The sequence below is a fragment of the Spermophilus citellus genome (genome assembly GCF_964194105.1).
Source record: "Spermophilus citellus genome assembly, chromosome: 4".
In the NCBI taxonomy this organism is placed as follows: Eukaryota; Metazoa; Chordata; class Mammalia; order Rodentia; family Sciuridae; genus Spermophilus; species Spermophilus citellus.
In genome coordinates this window covers 25,800,345-25,812,815 of record NC_138185.1, presented here as the reverse complement: position 1 = coordinate 25,812,815, position 12,471 = coordinate 25,800,345, and the positions used below count along the sequence as shown (strand labels likewise).

The 12,471-nt window shown below is 45.2% G+C and overlaps 1 protein-coding gene across 7 annotated transcripts in view; it reads left to right on the top strand.

Moving 5' to 3' along the window:
* The window catches only part of CCM2L (CCM2 like scaffold protein), a 33,947-nt gene that overhangs the window by 17,740 nt on the left and 3,736 nt on the right, over window positions 1–12,471 (top strand). The window lies entirely within an intron of this gene.

The window sequence follows — 12,471 nt, the reverse complement described above, 5'->3', positions numbered from 1 at the left end:
TACTCAGCTTGTGGGAAATGATCATCCCATCATCACTGGTCCATTGGAGAAACTTCCTGATGTCTTACTTTGTTTTATTCCCCTTCCACCCACTTCTCCCCATGAGCACCCGCCCCTACATGCTAAAATGTCTCTGTTCATAGAATACACAACGCGTGTGTGTTTCTAGACCTAAGTGGTATTGCATAAGGCCTCCATTCTGTTGCTTTCTTTTTTGATTCCATAATGTTGTTAAGCTCTACCCACGTTGCTATAGGAAAATCTAGCTTATTGCATCCAACTGCTGCAAAATGTTCTGAGCTGAGCATCCACTCTTTTATTTATCTGTTTTCCCAGTGAGGGATACCCAGCTTGCTTCCAATAATGCTTCCAATAATAAGCTTTGTACTTGACCTCATTATGGGCCTATGTGAAAATGTCTTTGGGTTCCATCCCCAAGAGTGGAATTACTAGATCAAAAAGCATATACATTTTAAATTTCACTAAATTCTTCCAGAATGGCCCCACCAGCGGCATGTGGATGATGCTGTTACCCCATGCATCCATCAGATTTTACACTGACTTTATAATTGTTGCCTACCAGTCTGAGTATAAGATGGCTTTCCTGCTAGGTGCAGTGGCGCATGCCACTAATCCCAGTGGCTCAGGAGGCTGAGGCAGGAGGATTGCTAGTTCAAAGCTAGCCTCAGCAACTTAGTGAGGCCCTAAGCAACTCAGTGAGACCCTGTCTCTAAATAAAACACAAAAAAGGGCTGGGGATGTGGCTCAGTGGTTTCTTTCATTTGACAAAAAAAGTTTCATCAAGACATCAAGTTTCTTTAATTTGACAAAAAAAAAAGTGGCATTTCTTCATTGGTTATTTTGTTGTTGTTGTTTTGGTGGTTTGTTTTGTTTTGTAGCGCTGGGGATTGAACCCAGGGTCTCATACATGCCAGGCAAACACTCTCCACTGAGTTATTTCTCCAGCTGCTCCTCCTTGTTTTAACTTGCATTTCTCCGTTAATCCTGAGATTTAGACTCTCCTCCTATACTTGTTGGGCATTGGTGCTTCCCCTTCCATGAATTGCTGGTTCATATCTTTTGCTCATTTTCTGTTGGGCTTCCTGTGTTTTTCCTGTTGATTAGCAAGAGCAGCTTACAAATTTTAGGTATCTGTCCCTTGTTGGATGTTGATGTTCCACAAGTCTTCTCCCTATGTGTTGCCCATCTGTTAGGTTTTTCTGGGGTATTGGTTCTCAAACTTTAGCACTCATCAGGGTCTCCTGGAGGGCTTCTAAAACAGAGTGCTGAGCCCCACCCCCAGAGTCAATAGAGAAGGGAGGGGGGGGGTCCATTCATTTGCACTTCTAACAAGTACTCAGGTGATGCTGATGGTCCAGGGACCACACTGTGAGAACAACTGGTCTGTGGTGGCTTCTGTGGAATGAATTTGTTCAATAGACATCAAGTTTCTCTCATTTGACAAGTTTAAGAATTTAATTTGATGTCAAATGTCTTTACCCTCATCTTAAGGATGAGGGAACTGGAACTCCAAGAGGTGAAGTGAGTGAGCCAAGTTTGGACTCCCAGAGGCTAACCCCAGAGCACATGCTCCGAGCTTCTCTCCTACCCATCTCCCAGTCTGTGGGATATGGTGGTCATAGGCTGAGGCCTGGGGACCCAAAGTTTCAGGAGCCTTAGTAAGGTGTTGAGTGAGGCATCCTTAAAGGGAGAAGTTGATTGGGTAGGGGCAGGGACCAGAGATAGGTGTCTCTCTTGGGGGCTTTGCAAGATAATCCAACTCAGAAATCTCCTATTCCTGGTCGAGGCCCAGTAACAGCTGCCGAGAGCCCTGGGCCTGTCTTACACCACAGCTTTGGGGATGAGGCAATTTCCCTTACACCCCAAGAAAGTCCCCATCCACTCCGGAACTATTGTCTTACTAAAACCATGTAAGTCCTGGGTTTCAGAGGTCCAAAAGCACCAGCTAGGGTGGCCCAGGCCCTGAGCATAGCAACTCTGACCACACTTCCTCCTGTTTATCCAGATACCCTGCCAGGGCCATTTCCTATCTTGGTTCAGTCCCTGGCATTGCAAGAGGGGAAAACCCCTTACAGGCAGCACAGTGGGTTCCCAGGGACCTCTAGGGGGTAGTGCAAGTTTGGAACTTCCCCTCAGCTGGTTCCCTGGGGACAGTTCTGACCAAGGGCAAGTGGTGAGGTGGGTGAAATGGTCTCCAGCTGCCCCCTAAATGGAGGCTCTCCCAATTGACAGCTCTGCAATTTCCTGCTCTCTCCAGCTTCTAACTAGAGACTCCTAACAGTCCCCCCCAGCTGGGACCCTGCCATTCAGTCACCCGACATCTAGAGAGCACTCGTGCTACGCCAGGCTTGGTGCTAGACACTAGATGGAGATCCAGCACAATTCCTCATAGTCGGCTGGGGTCCCCAGCTAACCACAGCACAAAGTTCTCAACTGGAAAGTCAGAGAGGAAGCAACCAGCTCTCTCTGGGGAATCTGGCAAAGGTTTTGAAGAGGGAGTAATATGAACAAGTCCTTGAAGAGCAAATAAGGTTCTGGGTGGATCATGGAAAGGAGAGCCCTCCAGGGCGGGACCCAGCATGGGCAGAGGTAGGGGAACATGAAGGGATGTGGTGGCATGGTCCAAGACTGGTAACCAGCTAGGACTAGTACAGTGAAGGTCAGACTGAATGGTTTGGGTACTGGGAATGGAACCCAGGGGAACTTTACTCTATCACTGAGTTATAACCCCAGTCCTTTTTTTTTTTTTTTTTAATTTGAGACTGGCCTCAGACTTTTCGACAGACCCTCCTGCTTCAGCCTCCATAGTCCCTAGGGATTACAGGCATGGGTCACCCAGCTAGACTGAAAGGTTTTGAATCCCAATGTCATCATCTGCTAGGTACTGACCTTGAGTAAGCCCCTGTCTCTGGGTTTGGGTTTCTAAATGGGGATAACCATGACATCATCCTCTTAGATCTCACAGAATGTTGTGGGGCTTGAAGAAGATAATCCATGTAAAAGTACACTCAGTGCTCAGTAAATGTAACCATTTTTATTGCTGGAGCAGCATGGGGTATGAGAAGTGAGGGACAAGGTGAGTGGGCAGGGCTTCAGGAGGGAGAGGGGAAGGAGACATTTACTGAGCACTTCCGCACTGGCCTCTTGGGATGTACACGCCAGGAGATTACGTTTCTCTCAGAGTGAATGATGTTACTCAGGGCGTCCAGATGCAACAACCATCAGGTCAGACTTAAACCACCAGAGATTGACAGCCCTGAGGGTGGGTTCTCTCACTTCAGACTCTTCTATCCTCAGCTGTGTCAGATGAAGGGCGAAGGGATCTTAAAGCCAGGCCAGCCTCCCTGCAGTGGGGAGTCTATAGTCTTCTGGGGCATCTGATTCAGAACCCAGTAACTGCATCTGTGTCCCTGCCCTTCCCCCTCACCTCTTGCATCCCCTGCCCTCTTTCCCCCAGGTTCTGGCACCATCTTCTAGGGCTCTGCATGGCCCCCTGGGCTCCCTCAGCCCTTGGACAGCCCTGCAGTGGTGTGCAGGCACTTATATGACCCGCAGGACCTTCTCATTTGTGTCTAAAAGCCCCCTGTTCCAAAAATAAATAAATAAAATAGTCAGGCAGGAGCAGGGTGACACATTTCTCAGTGTGTCAGGAATCCCAGTAATCCAGTGGCTCAGGAGGCTGAAGCAGGAGGATCACAAGTTCAAGGCCAGCATCAGCAGTTTTGCAAGGACCTGAGCAACTTAGCAAGATCCTGTATCTAAATAAAATCTAAAAAAGGGTTGGGGATGTGGCTCCGTGGTTAAGCAACCCTGGGTTCAATCCCTGGTACCAAAAATGTACATAAATAAGTCAAATAGTTTCTGAAGTTCATTGTGCAAACAAAATGACTGTGCCTTGGATTATGAAGAGGACCTACAAGTAAATAATAAATACCCACAGCCCAGTAGAGAACTAGATAGATTATTTGTACAGTTTACAGAAAAGAAAATATAAGTGACTCTAAAACATGACAAGGTAATCAACCTCACTTGGAAAAAAAAAGTACAAATCAACACTACACTATTCATCTTTCAATCTAGCAAAAGTTCAGAAAGTTTGATGACTTGTTTTATGGGTACTGGTGTGAGGACACAGGCATCCATTCACATTTTTTCTATTTTGTTGTTGTTGTTGTTTTGGGGGAGGGAGTGTACCAAGGATTGAGCTCAGGGACACTCAACCATTGAGCCACATCCCCAGCCCTATTTTGTATTTTATTTAGAGACAGGGTCTCACTGAGTTGTGAGCACCTTGCGGTTGCTGAGGCTGGTTTTGAACTCGTGATCTTTCTGCCTCAGCCTCCCCAGAGGCTGGAATTACAGGTGTGCATCACTGTGCCCTGCCCCATTCACATTTTAAGTGAGAGGATAAGTTGGTATAAACCCCATTAAGCAATATCTACCAGTATTTCATTTATTATTTTATTTTATTTTTGATACTGAGAATTGAACTTAGGAGTGCTTTGTCACTGAACTAGGTCCCTGACCCTTTTTTGTTTTTATATTGAGTCAGGGTCTTTCGAAGTTTCCTAGGCAGGACTTGAACTCAAGATCCGCCTGCCTCAGCCTCCTGAGTTACTGTCTACTGGTACTTTAAATGCATGAGCCCTTTGCTAAAACTCCACTGCCAGGAATTTCTCCTACATTTATACCCTCATGCTTGGAAAAGGATATACAAACCAGCAGCTCCGTCTCTAATAACAAAGAGATTAGAAATAAAGCAAATGCTCAGTGTTAGGGGACTTGTTAGATAAATCAGGGCTTCTGCAGACAATAGAATACCAGGCAGTCATAAGAATGAGGCAGCTCTCTCTATACTGATATGGAATTATTTCCAAGACAGAATAAGGCAAGGTATAGAACAATACATTCGGATAGTGTGTCTTGCTTAAATAGACAACAAATGCCTTGCCTGACAAGAACTAGATATGGAAGGATACACAGAGCGTGCTGCGGTTGTTGCCTCTGAGCTGGGAAGTATGCTGCTGTAGAGGGAAGGAGACTTTCTTTTCATGATGTGTCTTAAACATTGTGCCATGAATATGCATGACAGCAAAGCAGATTTTAAGAATCACCAGTGTGGTATTTATTGAGCTCTGCAGGTACCATCGGCTTCCATATCTGACCTCCCACACTGGCACACACAGAGGCACGTGCAAATCTGACCCATTCCCGCCCTCCCTGGAGCTCAGCCCAGCACCTGGCATGGGGGGATTTGAATGCGTGTTCACAGTGAGCATATCCTCCATGATGGCCCCCAGTGAGTCTCACCCCCTGGTGTTCAGCTCTCACGTAGCCCCTTCCCACATGGAAGAGGTTGACCTGTAACCCTTGTGATGTTTCCCCTTATTCTCCTGGATTGCTCACTCTGGGGACAGCCAATGCCACGTATGAACAGCCCTATGGAGAGCTTCAGATAGGGAGGGACTGGGGCCTCCTGCCATCAGCCTTGTGACAGAGTCAACTTGGAACAGGTTGTCTAGGCCCAGTTGAGCCTTCAGGTGACAGCACACCAGGCTGACATCTTGAATGAAGCCTCTCAAGAGACCCTGAGCTAGAACCACTGAGCTAGGCTGCTTCCAGATTTCTAACCCACAGAAACTGGGTGAAAATAAACATGTATATTGTTTTCAGTGCTAGATTTGGGGCAATTTGTTACACAACAACATGACTAATACACCCAACAAGTCTTTATTATGCACTGACTGTGTAACAATTCTGTGGGAATGCCAGAGAAAAGGATATGATCCTGTCTTCGGGAGAGCAAGTCACATGCTGGTTCATTCCTAGATCCACTTTTTCCTTCAACATTTGCTGAGCACTTACTATATACCTGGCCCGGTGCTGTGTGCTGACTCATAGGATGCTGGCAGTTTAAATACACTGTAGGACAAGAGAGAACTTTCTGGAATGATGGAAATGCATATCCTAATGGGATTTAAATTATACAGATGCATATGCATTTGTAACAACTCAGCAAATGAGCACTTAATCTTGTGCACTTTGTTGCAAGTAATGTGTGTTGAAATAATTTGCTTGGAAATGCATTTAAAAAAAAAAAGAAGAATGAACTGGTTTGGGTAGCCCAGTAATACAGCACTTGCATAGCATGCATAAGGCTCCGGGTTCCATCCCCAGCATTAAAAAAAAAAAAAAAGAAGATGAATTGATGGACAGACACGTGATAAAGCAAGTGAAACGCTAATGGTAGAATGTAGGTGGTGAATTTTGTTGCCAAAGTCTTTCAATTTTCCTGTATGTTTAGAAATTTTTCATAATAAAATCTTTGGAGAAAAAAAAAACTCTCCATAACCACATATATCATTTCCCTCATTTATTATTTTAATTGCACACACAAAAAAAGCAAAAGCCTTGTACGTTATGGAGGAAAATATATATATATAAAGTCAACTCCCTCCCTGATTCCAAAGTCCCTTTCCTCTTCAGGGATCACCTCTGTTTCTGGTGCGTTGGGAGCTTCCAGACCTTTCTCTGTGCATTTTCATACATGTGTAGGTAAATACGAAACCATCATTTTAAAGGAATATACTGTGTGCTCTTCTTCCAGGTGTGTGTCTCAGAGAAGAGAGGGCCTTGTTCAGGAACATGCAGCAAGTTAGGGGTGGGTACTTGAACTCACTCTCCAGCTCCCAGGCCTGAGCACCCCGTCTGAATGTGTCCACCACTGAGTGGGAGGAGTGGCCGGGCCTAGGCCCCATTTTTGGTGGAATGCTTTGGGCAGGTCTGCCTTTGCCCCTCCTGAAAGGACCAGCCTGGCCTGGGTACAATGACCCAGGAGGAAGTCCGCAAAGTGCTTCCTCTTTTCTTGGCCTCTGGGGACACTAGGGAAGGGGAGGGGCTGTTGTGAAACTGGACCATCCCCCAACCCCCTGGGGTGGACCTGTCAGCTGGAGGTGGTCACACAGCTGGGGGCAGAAAAACAATTTCACAGGCCGCCCCACAGACCCCATCTGTCCCTCGTGTGCCCTACTCCTGAGCAGGGCACGGCTGTCCCTAGGATGGTGACTGGGCGTGGTGAGCTTTAGAGACACCCCAGGCCAGTCACCATGTGAGATGCCCAGCTCCTCTTCCGTGGCTGCCCCTTCTCACCTCGCCCTGGGGCACGGGTGTGTTGGTGGTTCCTCTAACAGGCCTAGCCCTTCCTCCTGCAGCCTCTCAGGCTGTCCCTCTGTCTGCAGTGCCCTTTACCCTCATGGTCCACTGGGATCCTTCAAGACTCAACCCAGATACATTACCCTCCTCCGGAGTCTTCCTGGATGCATCCCGGGCTGGGCTCAGCGTCCTGCTCCTTGCTCCTACAACCCCATGGGTCTCCCCACCCCCAGCATTTTCCACTGTGTCTGCTTCAGGATTGGGTTGAAAGTTGCTTGAGGGCCAAGACCATCTTCTCTATGTCTGTACCCCTAGGCTATGGCAGAAATGTACATACGAGGCTCTTAATAAATAGCAGTATGAATGGAAAGTTTGAGTGCCAGCACCAGTGTTCACTCTCCGTTCATAAACCTTGAGCCTCAGCTTCTCCACCTGCACAATGGGCGTGCAACTCTACCTCCGTGGAACTTGCAGACACAGAGAGGGGTCAGACAGACAACAGGTGAAACATGTGTGTGTGTATCCCACACCTGCTGGTGACAAGTTCTCTGGAGAACCATAAGACAGAGTGGGGGCCAGAGAAAACTAGAGGATGCAGGAACTTTCTAGAAAGGGGGATCAGGAACTTGCTGGGAGCCATGATAGGTTTCTCGAAGCTAACCTTTTTGGATGTGGGGTTTTAATTTGTCCTTCTTGGGAAAAGGAGGGCCGCAGTGACCTCCTGCCTGGGCGACTGTAGCTGTGAAATGAACACTCAGCTGCTTTGCAAATAAAAGGGGAAATGCTCTTGATGGGAAGTCATGATTACTGCGCTCTCCCCCACTCCCCAGCTGGTTTTGAATATAGGATAATCAACAGTGGTCTCAAGAAATTTAAAATGTGGAATGCAAATGCTAGGAAAATCTATTTTGGAAAGAGCCAGCCTCTGACCCACTGCAGAATGAAGGCTGCATTGTCCCCTGGCTCCCGCCTTCCCTCAGCCTGCCTCCAGTCCCCCAGTCAGAGTCTCTATCCCGTGCACACACTCACACGCATGCACGCACACACACACACACACACACACGCACACACACACTGCATTTTGTGTAGTGTTACCAGCAGCTGTTGGAGGCACACCAGAAGCACAGGCCCCATGGTTTTGAATCCCAGCCCCCTCCTAGCAGTGTGACCTTAGGTCACCCCCATTTATAACAGATAAATGAGACAATGTAAGCCAAGGTGACCTGGTGAGGCAGGTACTGCTACTCTGCTTAGCAGGTGAGGAAACAGGCAGAGAGGACTCGCCCAAAGTCCCTGCTGATGAGAGGCAAGGAGTCCAGCCCCTACCCCTCTGGCTGTACAGCTGCACCACCCTGCCCCACTGTCAAGTTCACGCTCGGAACACCTTCCTGAACTGTTCATCCTCTGCCAGGCTTCAGTTCTACCTTGTTCATGAAATCTGATTCTGCTTTTCTTTCTTTAAAAGCTCTTTATTTTACTCGAATAACTAATATGTTGAAGTGGTTCACAATTCAAGAGTAGGAAGAAGGGCTGGGGATGTGGCTCAAGCGGTAGCGCCTTCGCCTAGCATGCGTGCGGCCTGGGTTCGATCCTCAGCACCACATACAAACTAAGATGTTGTGTCTGCCGAGAACTAAAAAATAAATATTAAAAATTCTCTAAAAAAAAAAAGAGTAGGAAGAATATACCAGGCAGTCTCCTCCCTGCCGTGCCCTTGGGACCATTCCATGCGTGTGTCCCTCCTGACTCAGCCCAGGCATTTGCTAAAAAAATCCCCTGTGTCTGTTCTCTTGTTCTGCACAAGCAGAAGACACAATAGAAACCATTGTGCACCTTGTTTCTCCCCCTTTACCCGTTTATCTTGGCCCTTGTTCCTGGTTAGTACACAAGGAACTTCCTCATTTTTTAAAAAAATGCTTTTATTGAATTATAATTTACATACCGTACAATATGCTTGTTTTACAAAGCAATGGCTTTGGGTACATTCACAGAGATATGCAACCGTCACCATGAGAGATTTTATTATATTTTCACACAGCCCCGGAAAGCCCACTGTGTACCCTTAGCAGTTACTAGTTCAATGCAGCCCGTATCTGTTTCTCTTTCCTCCAGGGACTGACCTCAGGATTAACCACTGAGCCGCATCCCCAGCCCTGTTACAGGTGTGAGCCACTGAGCCGGGCTCCAGATCTGCTTTCTGTTTCTGTGGATTTGTCTATTTTGGACATTTTATATACATGTTTTCACAGTTTATCCATATTGGAGCATGCACCTGTGCTTCTTACCTTTTTTTTTTTTTTTTTTTTTTTGGTACTGGGGATTGAGCTCAGAGGTGCCTTACCACTGCATCCCATCCCCAGCCCTTTTGTTTATTTTTTTATTATGAGGCAGGGCATCATTAAGTTGCTTAGGGGTCTCTCTAATTTGCTGAGGCTGGCCTTGAACTTGCAATCCACCTGTCTCAGACTCCTGAGCCACTGGGATTACAGGCATGCACTATGGTGCCCAGTAAGCTTTTGAAGAATTGCCAGACTGCTTTTCAAAGTTGTTACACCTTTTACATTTCCACCAGCAGTGTATGAAGGTTCTAATCTCTCCATGGTCTCACAACTCTTATTATTACTTGTCTTTTTTAATTATAGCCATTCTAACAGATGTGAAGTGGCATTTTATTGTGATTTTAATTGGCATTTTCTCAGGACTTGTGATAGTAGGCATTTCAGATCTCCTGCCCATTTTCAAATATAGTGTCTTATTTTTATTGAGTTGTACATATTATTTATATATTCAGGATCCAAATCCCATATCAGAACTATGATTTGAAAATACTTTCTCCCATTGTGTGGGTAGTCATTTCATTTTCCTTACAGTATCATGTGCTAAACAAGTTTTTAACTTTAATGAAGTCTAATTTATTTACTTGTCCATTTGTTGCTTGTATCACAACTAAGAAGTCTTTGACTAGCCCAAGATCATAAAGATTCACTGCTGTTTTTTCCTCAGAGTATTAGTTCACATATTTACCTTTATGATCCATTTCAAGTTATGTTTAGTGTGTGGTGTGAGGTAGGGGTCCAACTCCATTCCTTTGCATGTGGATATCCAGCTGTTCTAGCACAATTGTGGAAGAGACTATTCTTTCCCTCATCGAATTGTCTCAGCATTTTTGTTGAAAATCAACTAGATGTAAATGTAATGGTTGACTTGTCAACTCTCAATTCTCTTCCATCAGACAAACATTGTTATCCTTATGCTAATGCCACAATATTTGGTTTAAGGTAGTTTGTAGTAAGTTTTGAAACTGGAAAGTATGAGAGAGTCCTCCAACCCTGTTTTTTCAAAACTATAAGCTGTTCTGGATTCCTTGCATTTCCATATAAATTTTAAGATCTATGTGCTTTACTACTGAGCTACATCCCCAGCCATTTTTATATTTTATTTTGAGACAGGGTTTCAGAAGTTGCTTAGGACCTTGATAAATTGCTGAGGCTGATCTGGAACTGGTGATCCACCTACCTCAGCCTCTCAAGTCAATGGAATAGAGGCATGCACCACCATGTCCAGTTACAACTGGGATTTTGTTAGGAATAGTGTTCATCAATTTAGGGAGTCAGCTCGGTGTGGTGGCACACACTTGTAATCCCAGTGAGTCAGAGGCTAAGAGGCTAAAGTGGAAAATTCCAAGTTCAAAATTCTCAGCAAATTATGAGACTCTGTCTGAAAAAATGGGGACGGGGAGGACGGGGATGTAGCTCAGTAGTAATTCAGTGATAGAGCACTTGCCTACCATGTGTGAGAGTGTAGGTCCATACCCCACACAACCAAAAAAAAAAAAAAAAAAAAAAAAAAAAAAAAGATCTGGAGAGTATTGTCATTTTAACAATCTCAAATTTTCCAATCCATGAACATTGGACATCTTTCCAATCTCATGGGATGATATTACTTAAGCCATAAATTTCTTTTCTTTCTTTCTTTTTTTTTTTTGAAAATGGGAATTGAATTTTGGGGCACTTGGCTACTGAGATACATCCCCAGCCCTATTTTGTATTTTATTCAGAGACAGGGTCTCACTGAGTTGCTTAGTGCCTTGCTTTTGCTGAGACTGGCTTTGAACTCACGATCCTCCTGCCTCAGCTTCCCGAGCCACAGGATTACAGGCATGTGCCACCACACCTGGCTAAACCATCAATTTATCTCAAGAATGTTTTGTAACTTTCAGAGTTACTTCTTTTGTAAATTTATCCTGATCTTATTCTGTGTTTTTTTTTCAGTACTGGAGATCAAACCCAGGCCCCACACATGCTAGGCAAGTTCTCTACCACTAAGCTACTGAGTTATATCCCTAGATCTGAGTATTTTATTGTTTACAGTAATTTAATATCAGAAATGGGATTTTCCTAACTTCGGTTTCAGATTGTTTATTACTAGAACCTAGAAATACAGTCGGTTTTGGGGTGAGGATATAGCTCAGTTGGTAAGTGCTTGCCTTGCATGCACAAGGCCCCAAGTTCAATCCCCATACCAAAAAAAAGAAAAGAAAAGAAAAAGAAATACAATCGGATTTTGCATTTAGACAACTGCTTAGTATTCCACTATTGTATTAACATTTATTTTCCCCATCTCTAAATAATGGACATTTTGGTTGTCCAACCATTTTTTTTTCACCCAGCTACTAGGGATTGAACCCAGGGCTGCTCTACCATTAAAGCTACATCTCCAGATTTTTTACTTTTTGTTTTGAGACAGGGTCTCACTGAGTTGCTGAGGCTGGCCTCAGGCTTGCAATCCTCTTACCTTAGCCTCCTGAGTGTCTGGGTTGACAGGCATGTGTCACTGCACCACTTTGTCCAATCTAGTAAAAGCAGCGCTACAATGATCTCTTCTTTTTCTAAGCTTTCTTTTTCTTTTCTCTCTCTCTCTCTCTCTCTCTTTTTTTTTTTTTTTTTTTTTTTTGTGTGTGTGTGTGTGTGTGTGGTGCTGGGGGTTGAACCCAGGGCCTTGGGCATGCGAGGCAAGTGCTATGTCTCCAGCCCTTTCTGAGCTCTTTTTATTACCAGTAGCCACTACTCTTGCCCCATCATCCCGCCCTTGGTGACTGCCTTGGCCCCCTCTCCGGACTCCCTGTTGCCCTCCTGTCCTCTAATCCATTCTCCACCCAGCAGCCCAGCAGATTCTGTTAAAATGTCCCTTTTGTTACTCGTGCATTATCTAAGAAGCCTTTGCCTAACCTCGAGCCACAAAGATTCACTGCTGTGTTTTTTCTTTCTTTTAAGCTCGTACAATTACCTCTGTGCTTCA